This window comes from Filicampus tigris, chromosome 8, assembly GCF_054856515.1.
Source record: "Filicampus tigris isolate MCC_2025a chromosome 8, RoL_Ftig_1.0, whole genome shotgun sequence".
NCBI lineage: Eukaryota > Metazoa > Chordata > Actinopteri > Syngnathiformes > Syngnathidae > Filicampus > Filicampus tigris.
The window spans coordinates 2409414-2426128 of NC_141224.1; positions in this window are offsets into that span (position 1 = coordinate 2409414).

Here is a 16715-nt window from a genome sequence, read left to right on the forward strand (position 1 = left end):
TCAAGTTACAAGCCGTCACTCTTGCTTTATACACGCCGCCAATCAAGTGAAGTGAGGTGAAAAAAAAAAAAAAAAAAAATCAGACAGTTACTGAAGGGGACCAACAGATGAACACACAAACACAAAATGAAAACACTCACAAGGACCAGCTCCTGTAATCACTCACTTGGCTGCACCCCTTAAAGGCACACCAGCACGCCATACCACATCCCACACACGAATATTAGCCAATGCTAGCTAGCTCACAGTTTAAAGAAACAAAAACATGAGACATTTTTTTTTTGCATTGTGTCAAGTTGTCAGAACGGGAATACGGTACTGTACGATAGGCAATATTTTTATTTGATATTTTTTGAACTGCATTTTAAGTTTTCACTTGTGCTTAAGTACATTTCAGAGTCCGTACTTTAGGACTTGACAATATTTTACTGTACTATCTCACAATAAAATACTGCATTCAAGATTCATCAAAATTTTCCTTTTTGCTTTGCAATCTTATCTGTCAAAGATTTGAATATTGACATTTATTTTTTGACCTTCTGAACTATTGCTTAATTGAAAATATAAAATGCTAGTGTTTTTTTTTTTTAATCTTTTTTTTCCACTTTTCCTGAGTAGATCCACATTACGTTGGTGTATGTGTGGTAAAATCAGTTAAAAAGTCACGTTTACAATTTACAGTATTATTTGTGTACATAAACAAATATGAGTCTATTGAGTTGCATTACTAACACGGCAAGTGTAAGAATACATGAAATTACTGCAATTTCTTTACAGTAAAAGAATGTACGTACTTCCACATCTAGCTACTGCTGTCATTTTACCACAATGTTTTCGTGCCCTTCTTTAAAGTATCAGAACTTCTACGTAAACTGTTCAGTCTGCCTTTGCATATTGATGCCAGAAGAGGGCAGCAAATGACTACTTTTGTCTAAATGAAGCTCCTCAACTCACTTTTGACTATTTCCTTGGGTTGAAGATTGCACTTTTATCATGCACAACGAATACTTGAGTTTTCCAGCGAATAACGATTTATATGTGAACGTACGTTTGCCACCTCTGCTTACGGGTGTTTTTGTTTTTGTTGACTGTGGATGTTGCAAAGCAATGAAAGCGTCTGGGAGAGCGGCTGTTAATGCCAAATTGTGTCCCCGATCCCCGCCCCCTTTTCGCCTTCCTCTTTCTTTCTGCCTTGCACCCTCTCATTCAAATCGAACTTTTAATGGGCTCCGTCGTGCCACGCCGGAATAAGTGTTGCCAAAGCACTTAAGGGGCTTAAGTCAGCTGCGTGCGCAAAATATGAAGCACTCGAGCAGCCTTACGAGGATCGCTGCCTGCTTGAGCATTCCGAGGAGGTCGCTCCGGCGTTTAATAGCAACGCTATCAAAGCTCTGCGACTAGGATGGGGGGGGGGGGGGGGTTGCTAAGAGAGATGGGGCCACCGCCGGGACAGATGGACGATGACGGTAGGAGGAGAGCAGGGGAGGGAGGCAAGGAAAAGAGGACGATATGTTGGAGATGCAAGGGAATGTGGCCAAGCAGTGTGTGCGCCCAAGTATGACGGGGAGGGGGGCAGGATGGTTCTAGCTGTGAAGCGGATTCAGAGCGCTAATGTAGAGATTGTATCGAGGGGGCAGTGGTGGTGGTGGTGGTAGTGTGTGTGTGTGTGGGGGGGGGCTTATCCAAGATTACATTTCTTTTTGTCCTGTAGGCGCTTCTTGGGTAGCGTTGAATCCTTTTGCCTCCCTGGAGGACGTACGAGTGTGTGAGTGCGCACCTGCGTGCGTGTGCGTGTGCGTGTGTGATGTCGAGGGTTTATTAGCTGGCAAAGTGTGAGGGAGGCCGTGTGTTTTGGCTGGGTGCAGATAAATCAAAGATTCCCCCCTCCAAGGACGTCTCTGCAGCGTTGGAGTATTAGCGTGGGTTACAACTGATGTACTGTAGCGATGCGGGGGGCCCCCCACTTACCCCCCCCCCCTTTTCTAATATGAATGCATAATTGAGTGTGAAGATGCTTGTAGGTTGTGGACATTACCTCTGAAAAGCACAAGTCATTGTAAATGTAAACGTTAGGCGCTGCATTACATTTGAACTGCAGCTGTGTAACCTTTATGCGTGAGTGGAAAAGTGAGATACTGTAGATGTTCACTGAAACCTCACCATCAGTATTTGCCTTTTTTCTGCTCTGTCTCCAAGGCTAAAAGATGCCACAGGACGGTGGCTAAGCCCTGATTTATAGGACAGCAATAATTGGTGTCAAGGAAGTGTGACGAAATATTACATGTATGAGAGGAAGGAGCTAAGTTTAGCCTGGGTTGTTAGTGGAAGTTACAGTCTCTGAATGTAATTGTTCATTTTCCTTGAACATGACAAGGGTAAATGTTGTCTGATGCGTTTGATCTACACATGTAAAACCCGCACAAAAAGACTGAAGCAGAGATTCAAGCCCAAAAACCAGAAAAGTCAACATAATTGACATTGGTCAGTGACACTTAAGAATGTTAAAATGTTACTTTAAAAATCATCTGTCACGTAAATTAAGGTGTGATGGTGACAATTTGACCCCAGGTCGAATTTTACTCGCCTTATTTCCTTTGCGAAAACCAAAGAATACAGACATGATTCATTTGACGATGCCAATTTCAAATCATGTTATTTTTACCCTATACAAACCGCAGTACACCAACTTTGCCACCACACAGAGAAAGACAATGACATTGTGATCGTCAAGCATTTGGACTTATAAGAACATAAGCTTTTCAAAGAAAATGACATTAGCTTTCTACTAATGACAATATATTCTTGTGGAAAATCCGACTAAATTCTCCCGAGAAGCGCCTCCCTCATCCCCCCGTTAAGCCACACTTAAGTAAGGAGACATTTTCGTCAACATTTTGAGCCGCCCGCGGCTACACGCGAGGGTCGGCCTTCTCAGCAGATGCCCGTCCATGGCCATCTCTCGCTCATTTTGGGGGATTTGCCGCCGACTCGGTGTTAATCGCCACCCTGGAGCCGAGCTAATCCGAGCGGATTTGCTCTGAACTCACTAATTAGAAAAGTCACAGCTCCCCGGCGCGGCGGGCTGGTTCCTGGTCACCGCGATCGATATGTTCGGGTACATTTGGGCGGACATTTCACGGGATTTGGACTTGACTTTTCAAAAAAAAAAAAATGTTTGCTTCCCCCCTCCCCCTGGCCGGATATTAGAATTTAAACTTGCGCGGACAAGTGATTATCCTATTCCTCATCCAGCTCTGATTCACCTTCTTTTGTGTGTCTACAATAAGGCAGGAGATTAAATTCTCTCTTTGGAACTCGGCGGGCTCGGCACCGGCTTTGCTCGGGTTCTGCAGAGCGGAAGCGAAAGCATAACGAATCGTCGGTAGCCATTGTGGGCATCCTATTATTAGTCTCATCCCATCGTACATCAAACTTGACAATTACGAAAGGGGCGGGGGAGGGGAGGGGGGGCGCGACAATTTTAGCTCATTCCTCCCGAGGCTGGCACGGAGCCGGGCAGCACTTTGTGGAACTGAACACGAGGTGAAGTGTGAAGGATTCTGTCCCTTGAAGCTTATTATTGCACTTGAAACGACGGCCTCGTCTCGGGTTCATTTAGGAGCAGCAATTAAACAAACACAGGGAGGAAGAACCTTGAGAAAAGCACGAGCCTTCATGCAGGAAAAATCCATCGCCGTTTTTCCTGTCTCGGTGCCACGCGGAGCCGACATCAGGAGCCAGATCTACGCTGTGATTTATTTGCGCAACTAAATCGGCACAATCTTTCTCTTCGGTGCCAATGTGGGGACAAAAATAAACGACGAGGATACAGATTTGGGGCTTTTTTGCTGGCATGTTGCTGCCTCTGATTTCATCGTCGTTTACAACTTAAATTAATGAGCAGCAATGAAAAGGCCCTCACACCACCTTTTTTCATGGCGAATTCCTCAAAATGCTCGCCACCTGGAATTTGCCCCAAAGCGGCTGGTTCACACCAAAATGGCTGACTTTATTCAATTGTGTGCATCGGTCCTTAAGACTTTAATGTATCAACTGCTGGACATTTCCAATCATTTTCACGCTGATCAACAGAATTGGTGTAGAGGGACTAATTATTCACACTTTCCGACGGGGGGCACAACTGGATGAGTTTTAGGGGCTCGTGTTTGGGATCCCGAAAATAGAGATCTTCATGCAATACCTGATCAGTCATCTGCAGCAATCAGAAAAAATGTCAAGGACAAATTTGTACTTGAAGGACTCCTGGAAGTTGCCCTCAAAATGGACCTTTCAAGGCAAAATGGAAGACTTCCTATGTCTTTTACATCATGGCTTCTTCAGACTTTTTTTGCAGGTCTACTCATGATAGACAAGCCTATCATACTTCATGTTGCTGAGTGTGAAATTTGCTCCAGGGGCTGAATTTTTTTAAGGCTCCCAGGAAGTGGCAGCCAAAATGTCAGACTTCTTGTGTCTTTTATGTCATGGCTTCTTGAGACTTTTTTTTGCAGGTCTACTCATGATAGACAGACCCACCAAATGTCATGTTGCTGAGTGTGAAATTTGCTTCAGGGGCTGAATTTTTTTAAGGCTCCCAGGAAGTGGCAGCCAAAATGTCAGACTTCTTGTGTCTTTTATGTCATGGCTTCTTGAGACTTTTTTTTGCAGGTCTACTCATGATAGACAGACCCACCAAATGTCATGTTGCTGAGTGTGAAATTTGCTTCAGGGGCTGAATTTTTTTAAGGCTCCCAGGAAGTGGCAGCCAAAATGTCAGACTTCTTATGTCTTTTATGTCATGGCTTCTTGAGACTTTTTTTTGCAGGTCTACTCATCATCTACATCCAGGGAGGCAGCACTTGGACAAATTTGGAAGTTCTGGCAAATAACCCCTATGAAACCATTTTTGTTTTTCTCTACAGGATTGTTTTTCTCCACAATAATTAAGTGGGATACACAAAGCAATTTCAAGGACAATATAATAATAATCCAATTGATTCGTACAACGATTTTCAAGAAGTGAGGTCTGAACGATTTTTTTTCTCTAAATGGCTGCAATTGTTCAAACGTTTTAAATGAACTTTTCAGGTTATTCAGAGGAGCAGTTTCAGACACGCGGTTCTCGTAATTCACAAGTGAAAAAAAAACCCATCTGTAAAACCGCAAATTGTACGAGCATAACATCTTGAGAAAGCAACTATTACATCAATGCTGTTCTTCGATTCCAGAGACTTTTGAGCCAAATCGACCAAATCTGTCACCCAGAATCACTTTGCCGACTTTCAAGTTGATCTTATTTCCCGCACCGTGGAAGACGTATCCTTGCACCCAAAGCAGAAGGCTGGCGTCTGACGACTGGAAAACAGCAAAAAAAAAAATGACGACTCCGGCCACTTGTTTACAGTATATCAGGAATGTTGGCCAAATCAAACTAATTGGCCCAAAGCAGCTTGCTGGCATCTAAAAACAGATTTATATTCATCCTTGGACCGCTGGGCCAGTGAACATCTGCCGCTACGACATCCACTCCCACACACCGTTTTGGAATTTCATATCGTATTTAATCCACGTCATTTACAATATAGCCGTAGCCTGATCTAGCTGTTATTCATCTTCGCTTCCTTCCTGTAAAACGAGACTTTGTGCAGTAGGGGGGGGGGGGGGGACTGCCAAACACAAGATCCCAGCAGCAATATCAAAACATGTACGGATGTAATTGGCTAACTCGCTACTCTGTTGCCTTCTCAGTTACTGTTGCACGCTTGATATGCCGGTCAAAATTACGCAACCGACGGCAGGCAATATTTAAGCCTCTCCTGCTCACTCACTCCTTGCCAGATTATTTTTGTGCCCTCATGCAGGCTTTCTTTGCCTACCTCCGACCCTCCTGCCTTGTAGTTTTCCGGGTAATCGCGTCAGTCTTTGGACCATGGGTTTTACTGAGCTCTGCCTTGGCCATTCTGCTTTGTGTTTGCCTGTCCCCGTGGCTGTTTGGTGATCGTCGCGATGTGAGTTTCCCTGTTGTGCTACCAATGGAGTGTGGACACTAAAAAGAAAAAAAAAAATGTCAAAATGAATGTCATGTGCGGCCTTCGGTTCGACTCCGGTGACATCGTGATTCTTTTGAAAAGAAAACAAAAAAAAAGCTTGCTTTCTCCACTTGTTGCTCGGAAACAAATGTTTCCAATAAACCCAACCAATGTTGTACTGTCCATTACGAAAGAACTGAAATAAGTAGAAAAACATTTTCTGTTTCTTTACGTGGGTTTGATGCTTCCATAGTCACGGAACCCAATATTCTGTGGGTCTTGAGAGACCAATCAAAATGCTCTAAAACTGCTGGTCGTACGTCTGAAAATGGCCTTCAGCGAATGAGTTGGGACTGGGAATTGTTTTCAATTGTGGGGGGAAAAAAAAAACAACCGACAGTATGTCTTCTTTGAATGTCCCCTGATAGGTACAAGCTTCCAACAGACTATAGATTGACCGGTGATGTTTAACAGAGGGCCTTTATGCACATTCCTGCCGGGCAATTTATGACTCGTCGTCGTACCTTGAAGAAAAAGTCTTATTTATTAGCCCTGCGCTTCAGAGGTAGTGGGTGCACTTGTGGAGGTGGGCAGTAATGCGTGTGAACAATAGCAAGGAGTGCAAATGCATTCAAGGCCGCCCCAGGTTTCCTTGTTTGCTCGAATAAAGAAAGCCGCGGGCGGACACGCTACACACTTAAACACGCTCGGCGCCGGATCCGGCTGCGTGAAAACGCGCGTTAATAAAAGCAAACACGGGTTAAGGCGCGAGGTAGCGCCATATTTTATGCATTGCGCGACAGCTCTTGGGAGGTGAGAGACGGCTAAGCTCGTCTTGGCTTCTTCACGAGATGAAAGCAAACGCCGGTGTTACCTGCCGGGTTGCAGGCTCGCGCCGCCGGCACCGCCACCTAACGACTTTTGAGGCGGGCGCCGTCATTCCGCACGCCGTACCGACGCACGCTGGGAGCGGCCCTCGTTTCCTGCCGCTGCGGGACTGGCGATGCGAATGTGTTGTTGAATTCAAATACAGTGGTGCCTTGAGATACGAGTTGAATTTGTGTTGTTCAAATCACCTTTCCTCATTGAAATGAAAGGAAACGCCATGAATCCATTCCAGACCCACACAAAACACATTTGTTTTTTTTAGTAATGAAACACATCACTGTGTAATATTATACTTTATAAATTAAAAAAACGAGTAGTTACAATTAAATAGAATGCTAAGCATTAAAGAGTTTGTGCATCATGATTTCATGCTGCAATTCTGTGTGCTGCTCCTTCTGCTGTGCCTGCCTTGGCCAATGGGGGCCAATATTAAATAATAGAGTCAAGTGACACAAACGAAGAAGATTCAACTTCTTCTTCTACCGCTCAGGAAGTAGCTGTAATTAGTCTTTTTTTTTTGTAGAGGATAAAAAAATATGAACCCGTGTGTATTATAATATTATCTGTCTGCACTGTTGCTTCACCGTTTGTGTTCAAACATCTATTGCTGGAAGTTTTGTAAAGGCACGACTACCATGCTAACTGTTAGGTAGCATGGTAGCATAGGCTAGCAGGGGCTGTTCTAAAGGCAACCGTTTGGTTGTTAAAAACACAATATGTAATTCTCTTTGTTTTATGTTTACTTTGGCAGTAAACTCCAAATGGGAGGAGGAATAAACAGCTTGAAGCCTCTTTTTTTCTTTTTAAGATTTGTTCACTATTAGCCACATTGCTCTTTATTGTGAAGTGAGTTGAATTTAGTGCCACCTGACAGTGTCTCTCAAGTCCCAAATGAAAGCCCCCCCCCCCAAATTTTTTAAAAATCAGCCGATTGTTGCAAGGCTCCAAGTCGTACATTCAGTTTGTCCGTCGGTGATTCTCAAAAGTGTGGTACAAGTACGATTCGTGGTACGTGGGTTCCCTCTAGTGCTATGCAAGATAATCACTGCCCAAGTAGAGTTTCTTTGAATTTAACCTTGAAGTTTTGTACATTTGCATCTAATCTTAATAATGCGTTTTCCTTTAAACTGTTGCTTTCTTTTATTTGCGTGTAGTGTTAACGTTCAAACCGAGCATACTACAGTATAACAGTGGCTTACAATTCAATTGTAAGACTACAACCTTTGTCTCATTTTTGATTAACACTTGGACAGTCTTCTGGTCTGGCTATATTCAAGCGGTCTTGAAAACTATACAGAGCCGCAGTCACCCGAAATCAACAGCATCGGTCATGACCACGATTGTTGTTTCTTTAATGGGTAAAAGGTGTAGAAAGCGAGAAGCCGAAATGTTGTGATAAGAAGGTGAATTCAGGTTGGAATTTCTCATTCCCATTCGAAAGGGCAAAAAGTAGAGCACTCTACTCTCTGAAATTGAAAGCATTCAAATATTCCGCAGTGCCGGAAGGTCTCCTTATGATGGCTGGCCGAATACATTTGCAACGCACTCGACTGCATTTATTTTGCTTTTAAGACTTCAGAACTTTGGAAACCCTCGGTGATACTGGGCCAGAAGTAAACAGGCCAAGAGTTTAGTACAAAGCGCCATGCCTACTATCGTAAATGGTTCGAAAAACAACAACAGAAGCGTTCCCTTGTGTTGCGTGGTGGGCATGTGTGTGGCCCTTTAAGTGGCCAGAGAGAGAGAGAGAGAGAGAAACTGTTCCGTACACTTTCTTTCTTTAATTCTCCCAGTATCCCGAGGAAAAAAAAAGAAAAAAAACCTTTGTCTATCAGTGTTTTCCGATGTGCCAGGAATTCATGCGGCGAAATGCATTTCTGGTTTGGATCATGTCTTGGGAAAGCACAGGTCATAACAATTGAGCCTCGCCAGCCCGCCAACGCACAATCGTCTCACAAAAGTGGTCATTTCGCTTTGGCATGATATCATCTTTTCTTTCACCGAGGGCCCCAACGGACATCTTTTTTGATGTTTTTTTTTTTTTTTTTTCACACATCACATTTCTCTTTCCTCCCGGAGTCCAGACCCGTCTCTTCCTCTTTTTATTCTTCCCCTAATCTGCTCCTCGCCGGCTGTGACCTTACAGAGGGGCCTTTGCACTTTTGTCTCTCTCTTTCTGCCACTCTCTCGCATTCCCTTTCTTCCTCTGGAGCGAAAGCACGCATTCATCAGTTTGCTGCTGCTGCTGCTGCTGCTGTTTCCAGGCTTCGCAAGGAGAATATTAACATGCTTCCTCTCAGCCAATTAACACCTGAAGCTCATAACCTTTAATGCCGGCAGTTTATGCCAACGCGCGCACACACACACACGCGCGCGCGCACGCGGAGATGCGGGAAAAAAGTTGTGCAGGGGAAAGTAAAACCATGCGGGCAGCAACACCTGAACGCACCTTTATCAAGGATAAACAGAAGGAGTGTCGCACACAAATATGCACGTGTTGATTAGGAACGAACGCCCGAAATAGATTTGGCGCAAATTCCCGAAGGCGTGATAGTTTTCGCTACTTGGCAGCAACCGAAAGAGGGCGAAACAAATTCAGGTCCAACTATTTGTTTGCTGGCTGTGGTTTAGGGCTGTGCAATTAAGCGGAATTCAATTACAATTATTACACTCCACGATTACAAAATTGGCATAATGGGAAAAAAAAACGATTATCAATATGCATTTATATCCAACGCATAGCCAACGTTTACACAAGGAAATCAGACTTGAATTTGTACATTTGTACCTTTTTTGAATGTATTCATTTTGTCATTTTATAAATATTGTTTGGTCCCAAAAGGAACTTACATAATTATAGTGTGTCAAAGAAATGTATTTGTCTTGATATATTTTCTAAGTTTAAACATTTTCTTGTTTTGTACCCAAAAATAAATGATCGTTTGAATAATCGAGATTCATATTTTGGGGTTTACAGCGTGTTACTTTTCGGAGCGTTTGGAACACTTTGTACTCAACAACACAACCTCCCAGTAATTGGAAACTGATTGTCCCAATAGTCAAGCAAAGAAAAGTTCGAAAGCAGAATTCCAGCTTCAACGATACATGACGACAAGAGTTTTTCCAAAGAGAAGAAAAAAGAAAAAAGAGCAAGCCTGGAGAATGGTGAGCAAGGAAGTTGGCGTATCCGGTAAGTACATTAACGTTGCTCGTTGATATCTTCCAGGGGAAGCGACTCCTTTTTCCCAGCGGCATGAATTAAGTGAATTCACGTTCAGCGTGTACACAACTCCCACAATCAAACTCGCACGAGTGACATGAGACAAAGTTGGTTTTTTTTTTTTTTTTTGTATGAATGCAACAAAAAGGCCCCGGGGAGGAGTTAAGGCTCATGCACGAGCTACAGATCCATGAAGCTGGCTTTGAGATATATTTCAGACGGGACGTTATCCGTCTCCCGCTCAGCTGACTGACATTCTTCCATGTTCTCCTCCATGCTGATTTCAAAGTAGAACTCTTGCCAAAATCTCTCGCTGGTTTTACCTTGAAATCACTCCACCACTGTCTCTCCTACTGATACATCCCGTTCAAATTTTATGAACGTATCGAATTCAGCCATGGAGGAATTTGCCCGTGCCGTGGCGCCGCGGTAGCACATAAACAATGAACGAGTTGGTCGACCGTGCTGAGCGCAGTGCGAAAGGGTCTTAAACCGAGCGACGATCCGAAAGCATTGGCGGACGCGTGTGGCTCCATCCTGGTATGCATAAAACACGGCACGAGTCGGAGGAGGACAGAGGAGGGAAGGGCCGATAGGCAGAACAAGTGGACAGGGGGAAAAAGGAAAAAAAAATAAAATAAAAAAAAGCCGTATGGTAATGACCCGGATAAGGCAAAGCGGCCGCGGCGGGGAGGAGGGTCACACCGAACGGGGCGGGAGAGAGCGATAACGGCAAGGACGGGAAAACTTTCCTCACGGCCCGCTGCTCCCGCCTTGTACGGCGCATGAAAAATGGAGATGAAATAATTAGACGGGCTGACTGGAAAGGCTCATCTGAATATGGAAATGCACTTAATTTGACTTTGATTTGCTCCAACGCTCCTGCTATCTCGCCAACTCTTTCCCATTCTTTTGCTCTCACCGGCTCCCGATGCATCCTCCTTCCCTCTCCCCCGTCCCCCCCCCCCTCCGTCTCCCCCGTCCTGACGCGTTGGCTCTCGCTGCATATTAAACACACTGCGGGTACACTGACTCTGTGTTAAGCACTTTATGAGGTCTTTATGAGTGTTTTATTAGTGTGTTAGCGCCGCAGTGACTTTCCTGCTTTGTCTATAATGTCAAAGACGTCAACAAACTCATAGTTATAGTCTGTTCGGAGCTCTTTCTTTCTCTCGCCGCTTCGCGCGGGATGCCTCGACTCTCCTCATCTTAGTGGTGGCACGCATGTCGGCATTATCAATATTTTAATTGGCAAAATCTCGACTGCTTCGGATGACTTTTGGATGAATCGATGAGGCGCAGGCAGGCTGTCGACTTACTCTTCAACGAGGATTTGCATTCGAAAATTGATGTAAATGTGCGTAGCCCTGCTGTGATTTCTAAACACTGGCAACTGTTGTGTTTGAAAGGTTAGGCAAAGGGTTGGCTCAACTCAACTTTCTTCATATGGCGCTTTCGCAACAGTCACAGCTGTACCAAACATGTGTGTTAGCGGGTTACGATTAGGATTGGGTCGGGATAGTGGTTTGGGTTAGGGTAATTCCTTTTGGTTATCGTGCTAGATTTTGGGGTAGGTGTTTTGGGTTGGATGTGTTAGGTCAGGGCTAGTCAACCCAAACATTTTTTTTTTCAAGGATATGTTCGATGCAAGCCCACTAGTTGAAACAAGGCATTCTGATCAATATTGCATTTTTGGAATAAGAGTTAATCCACTCGTTTTTAGCCATGTCAGGGGGCGGCCATTTTGTCACTTCTGTCCACTGAAAATGACATCACAACTGCTACCAACGACCAATCACAGATGACCTGTTTTCTGGAGCTGAGCCGTGATTGGTCGTTGGTAGCAGTTGTGATGTCATTTTCAGTGGACAGAAGTGACAAAATGGCCGCCCCCTCAGATGGCTAAAAACGAGTGCATTTTGCCGCTTAACTCGTATTGCACAAACGCAACATTAATCAGAATGCCGTGTTTCAACTAGTGGGCCTGCTGGGAACACATTCTTGAAAAAAATACGTTTGGGTTGATTTCCACTTTAAGGTTAGGTTTGTGGGTTGGAGGGGATGTTTGGGGGAGACAGGGGTGTGGGATTAGTAATCATGGTTATCGGTTTTGGGGTTATGTTCTTTTGGATTAGGGTTGAATAAATCAGGACTGGGGTTAAGACTAACGTTAGATTTGGGGGTTCAGGGACACAGTTTGGATTATGGTTAGCGTTGTGGAATAGTCATCTGGGTTAGGGTTGGATTAACAGCTCAGCATTATTTACAGTATTGGCAATTGTATATTTCATATATTGATTGTTTATGAACAGTTGGCGGTATTGATTCAACGACATCATGTAGAGTAACTGTCAGTCCTCGGTGACGCTCATATTAGTTGTGATTACCAATAAGATTGACAGATTTGATATTTCACACGTTTTTTGTCCCCAGGGCTCCTCAAGTAGTTCCCATAATTCTCCTATTTTTGGGTCCAGTAATTACAATGACGGCGCGCCGAAGCTGTTTTAATTAAATGCACCGTGCATGCACACCAGTGTGAAATTAACGCCGTGTGCCCTTTCCCAATTTCCCAAGTTTTCCGTCACTTAACTAAGACGTGTTGCTTGATTGAATTTTTAATTCGTAGTTCTGGAAGTTGTTCTTTAGATTTGAATATGCAGTCCTCGATAGATTGACACAGCACCTTTTTACCATGGAAATGCAGCAAGTTAACATTTAATGAGGTAGTTAAAGTAAGTTGAGTAGGCAATGTCAAAAACGCAGCATTTCTACCGCGTAGTCAGGCGACAGAGTTGGCGTGACTTAAGATATGACACGTTATGAAAGAGAGAAGCTGAGGCCTTACTTCTCAGAAAGTGATGCTGGGATAGCGCATTTACTCAAATATGACACACATAACACCAACTCATCGACAAACTCACTACTAATGATTAGCTAACTAGGTAGCAAACTAGCTCGTAATCGAGCTCATCAACTAACAAGATAAATAGATATCAAAACAACTGACAAAGAACAAGCTGGTCAACGCATTCTTTTTAATCAGAGATGAAAGTAAACTTTTGCGAGTTTTTCTTTTACGCTGATTCCAAATCTTAAATTCAGATCGGACTAAGTCAATTGCTAACCAAAACAGGAGCACCGACCACCCCCATAAACAGGCTCTCTGAGTTGCCGCGATTTATTTATTACTTCCCCCCCCACCCCCCACCCGCCGCCGGCATATTTTCCTGGGACGTGTGCTCAAATTCAAAGTCGCTTGACCTCTGTGATATTTGCCATTCGGGCTTCCGCTGTTCGACACTTTTTTACTTGTACCATAGCCACTTTTGCAAGTGCCGACTAGTTCATCCAGATGCGGGACAAGCCCGTCTTCACTCCACAAAGGAAGCGTATGAGAGCAATCAAAGACAAAAGCCAGCATGATTTGTTGTCGAGTGAGCGCCTCGCCTCTTGTCAGGCGACATTTGTTTTGCTCAAACCAGAGAGACAAGCGAGGAAGGACGCTCTTTTATCCCACTGCGTGAGTGACGCCTCAAAACAGCACACACGCACGCACACGCACACGCACGCGTCACGATTCATCAGTATGGGGCAGCAGATGGTGCGTTCAAGGTAGCAACTGAGTGACCCCTACATGGATCTGTTTTTATCCACTATGACCTTTCCTCCCCCTCCCCCTCCTCCTCCTCCTCCTCCTCCTCCTCCTCCGCCTCCTCCACTTTTCCGTCTTCTTGCTGACATCCTCTGGCTGAGTCTACCCGCGGGCTGTTTACTTAGCAAGAGCGATGTCACCGCCGCCTATGAGCAAACAAGCCTTAGTGCTCCTTTGCATGCCGAGGAAGACACGACAGTACATCGGCGTACTCACGTTTGACAAGGCCCCCCCCAAATAAAGCTCAGTTACTTTTTGGACTGTGGATTATTTCCAGTGGTTCCGTTTCACTCCGTTTTGGGCGATTGCAGTATTCCCCCGCTCTATTGAGGTTTGTTATTCGCACAACTGCTCCAGTCACCTCCAAAAGTATTGGAATGGCAAGGTCATTTCCTTTGTTTTGGTGGTATATGGAAGACATTTGGCTTACGGAGAAAAATAGTGAGAAAAAAAAGTCCATCTTTTGTTTCATGGCATTTTTCAACAACTCAGGAGAGAGCACCTTTCGTTTTGCCGCCAGCCACTTTTCAAGCGAGCAAAAGCAAAACGGTTTAATGAACTTAAACCTTGTCTGGTGTTTGAGTCTGTGGGACCTGTCTTCAGTTTTTATCAAAAGAAAGATGATTTTTTTTTTTTTCACGTACATTTTACTTTTTAGAAAACGAGTAGCACGTTAATTCATAAATGTCATCTAGCGAGGGCAAATAATGTTTACTGTTCATATGAGTTGCAATTGGGATGTAGAAAACATCTGTTCAGTTTTTTTTTTTTTTTTTTTAACAGAAAATGATTTGATTGTCTTTTTTTTGAAAAGCCCAAACTCTAAAGCGGGTCCACCGGACCCATCAACACTGGCTGAGTCACAAAAATAAGTGAATAACATTTATTGTTTGCTGACGTAAGCCTTACTTGCAATAACCGCATCAAGCCTGTGACCCATCGACTTCACTGGACTGTTCCAGTCTCCATTCGAAATGCTTTTCCAGGCCTTCACTGCAGCCTCTCTCAGTTCCTGTTTGCTTCCGGGGGTTTGGACTCTCCAGTAATAGTCGTCGTTCCCACAGAGCGGAGAGAATGCGCCGTATGCCTACTCTGATTATATGCGTTGAGTGCGAGTGTTTAAGTAGGAGTTGTTTGAAGCTTTGTAATTTCCGCCACCTTTTTGGACGGTCTGATTTCTAGTTGTTCTCTTCATTTCTCGTGTGAAAGGTGGCACTTATCGTGAATAACCTGCAAGCAGCGATCAGACATGATTACTGGCATGCCGCGACACACTAGGCTTCCGGTTGGAATCACGGTCCACCTGATTGGCTGCTTCTGCATGCAGCGGCGGGGGACAATTTCCTGACGGGCGGTTGATGCTAAAACGGGCACCCGACAATGAAGACGGGCCCCGGCTGTGTCCCGTGTTTGTGAGTGCGTTGCTTCCCGCTTGCACTTTGCAGTTTGCTGTGTGGGTTCCTTCCAAAATAAACTCTGTGATTGAACAGCACGTGTGTCAATTGAGGAGACGCGAAAGGCCTATTTTTGTGCGTCTCTGTCAGCGGGAAAGCCCCCTGCAGGCACATCAGTGAAATAACTATCATTACCAAAGGATCAACAGAAGCTCTCATTTTCGAGACTAAAATTAAAAGAGGGCTGTTGTAATTGCAAGTATGTGTTGTGAGATGGATTGGTACGTGTGTGTACTTTCTGGTGCTTGAGCCCCCAAAACCCCAACACGGAGCTTGATTAGGCCTATTTGAGAGTACCGCTGCTGCACTTAGTCCCCTGCCGGGACTCTCATTGTCTTCATTAGAATAATCAACAGGTGTGAGAGGCCCTCGCCGTTAAAACGCCGCCTAATAAGCGTCAAGACTTGCACGTGTCGGACGCGCGTACTTATTTTGGGACCGATTTGAGCTGGAGGTGAAATTTGGAGAAGGCGCGATGCCGCTTTTAATTGCCGTGGGCCGCATCCGCTCACGAGCTGGATCCCCGTGCTAAAATTTTGGCAGGCTCGATTCGTCCAGGCCCCAAAACGTGTTTGTCCAATTCACGGCGGCACCGCAGTGTGTGCTGTCGCTTCCAAGTAGCTCCGAGCCCAAAATACGAGGTTAGGAAAAGCCTTCCAGATAAATGGATAGTTTTAATCTCGCTTAGCATCACGGGAGCGGATATTGAAGCAGCCTGTCGGGGATGTGTGTCTGGGCGGCTCTGGCTACTTTTATAGATGGCACAACTCGGCTGGGTTTTATGTGGAAAAATGCGTTTCAAATTAAAACCAGTAAATCCCTTGCGCACTTCAATGGCAAATCCTCGAAATGACGCCGTGCTCCGCCTACATTAATTAGCACAAGCAAAAAAAGCTTGGCAATTTGATGTCAGTCATCTTTCTGGCAAATCTGTCGCTGGTTTGCGCTCGTTTGGGCGAATTGGTTCGGCCCACCACTACAGTCTGTATATTGCATCGTCTGACTTCATAAAAACTCATTCACTGCCAGACATTTTCAGACCCTAATGTTTGAAAAAAATTGAAAAAAATATCAATAAATTCAAGGGATTAAATGGAAAGACGACTACATTTGTGAATGGCAGTGAATGAGTCAAACCATAAAAGCATAGTGTGATAGTCAAGGACGAAGAGGGCGACACGGCGATAACCGTCTCGCCGGCGGCTCTCCAACGACACCACCGGCAAATGTAGTCATTAGCGCCGGAGCTAGCCCATTCAGTACTTGATGCGCCGCCAGGGTCAACTCCAAAATAAAAGCGCAAAAAGTAGGACTGCACATATCATTCCCTTGCTTAATTTTGATTTTAAGTATTCATTTTTACGAAGCAATCGTCGTCGCGGCTGATTTGACTTCGAATGGAGGCCGCGCAGCCTGACCGCAGTCAAGTTGACTGACTGAGCTGCATTATTCTGGTGCGCAAAAGCACG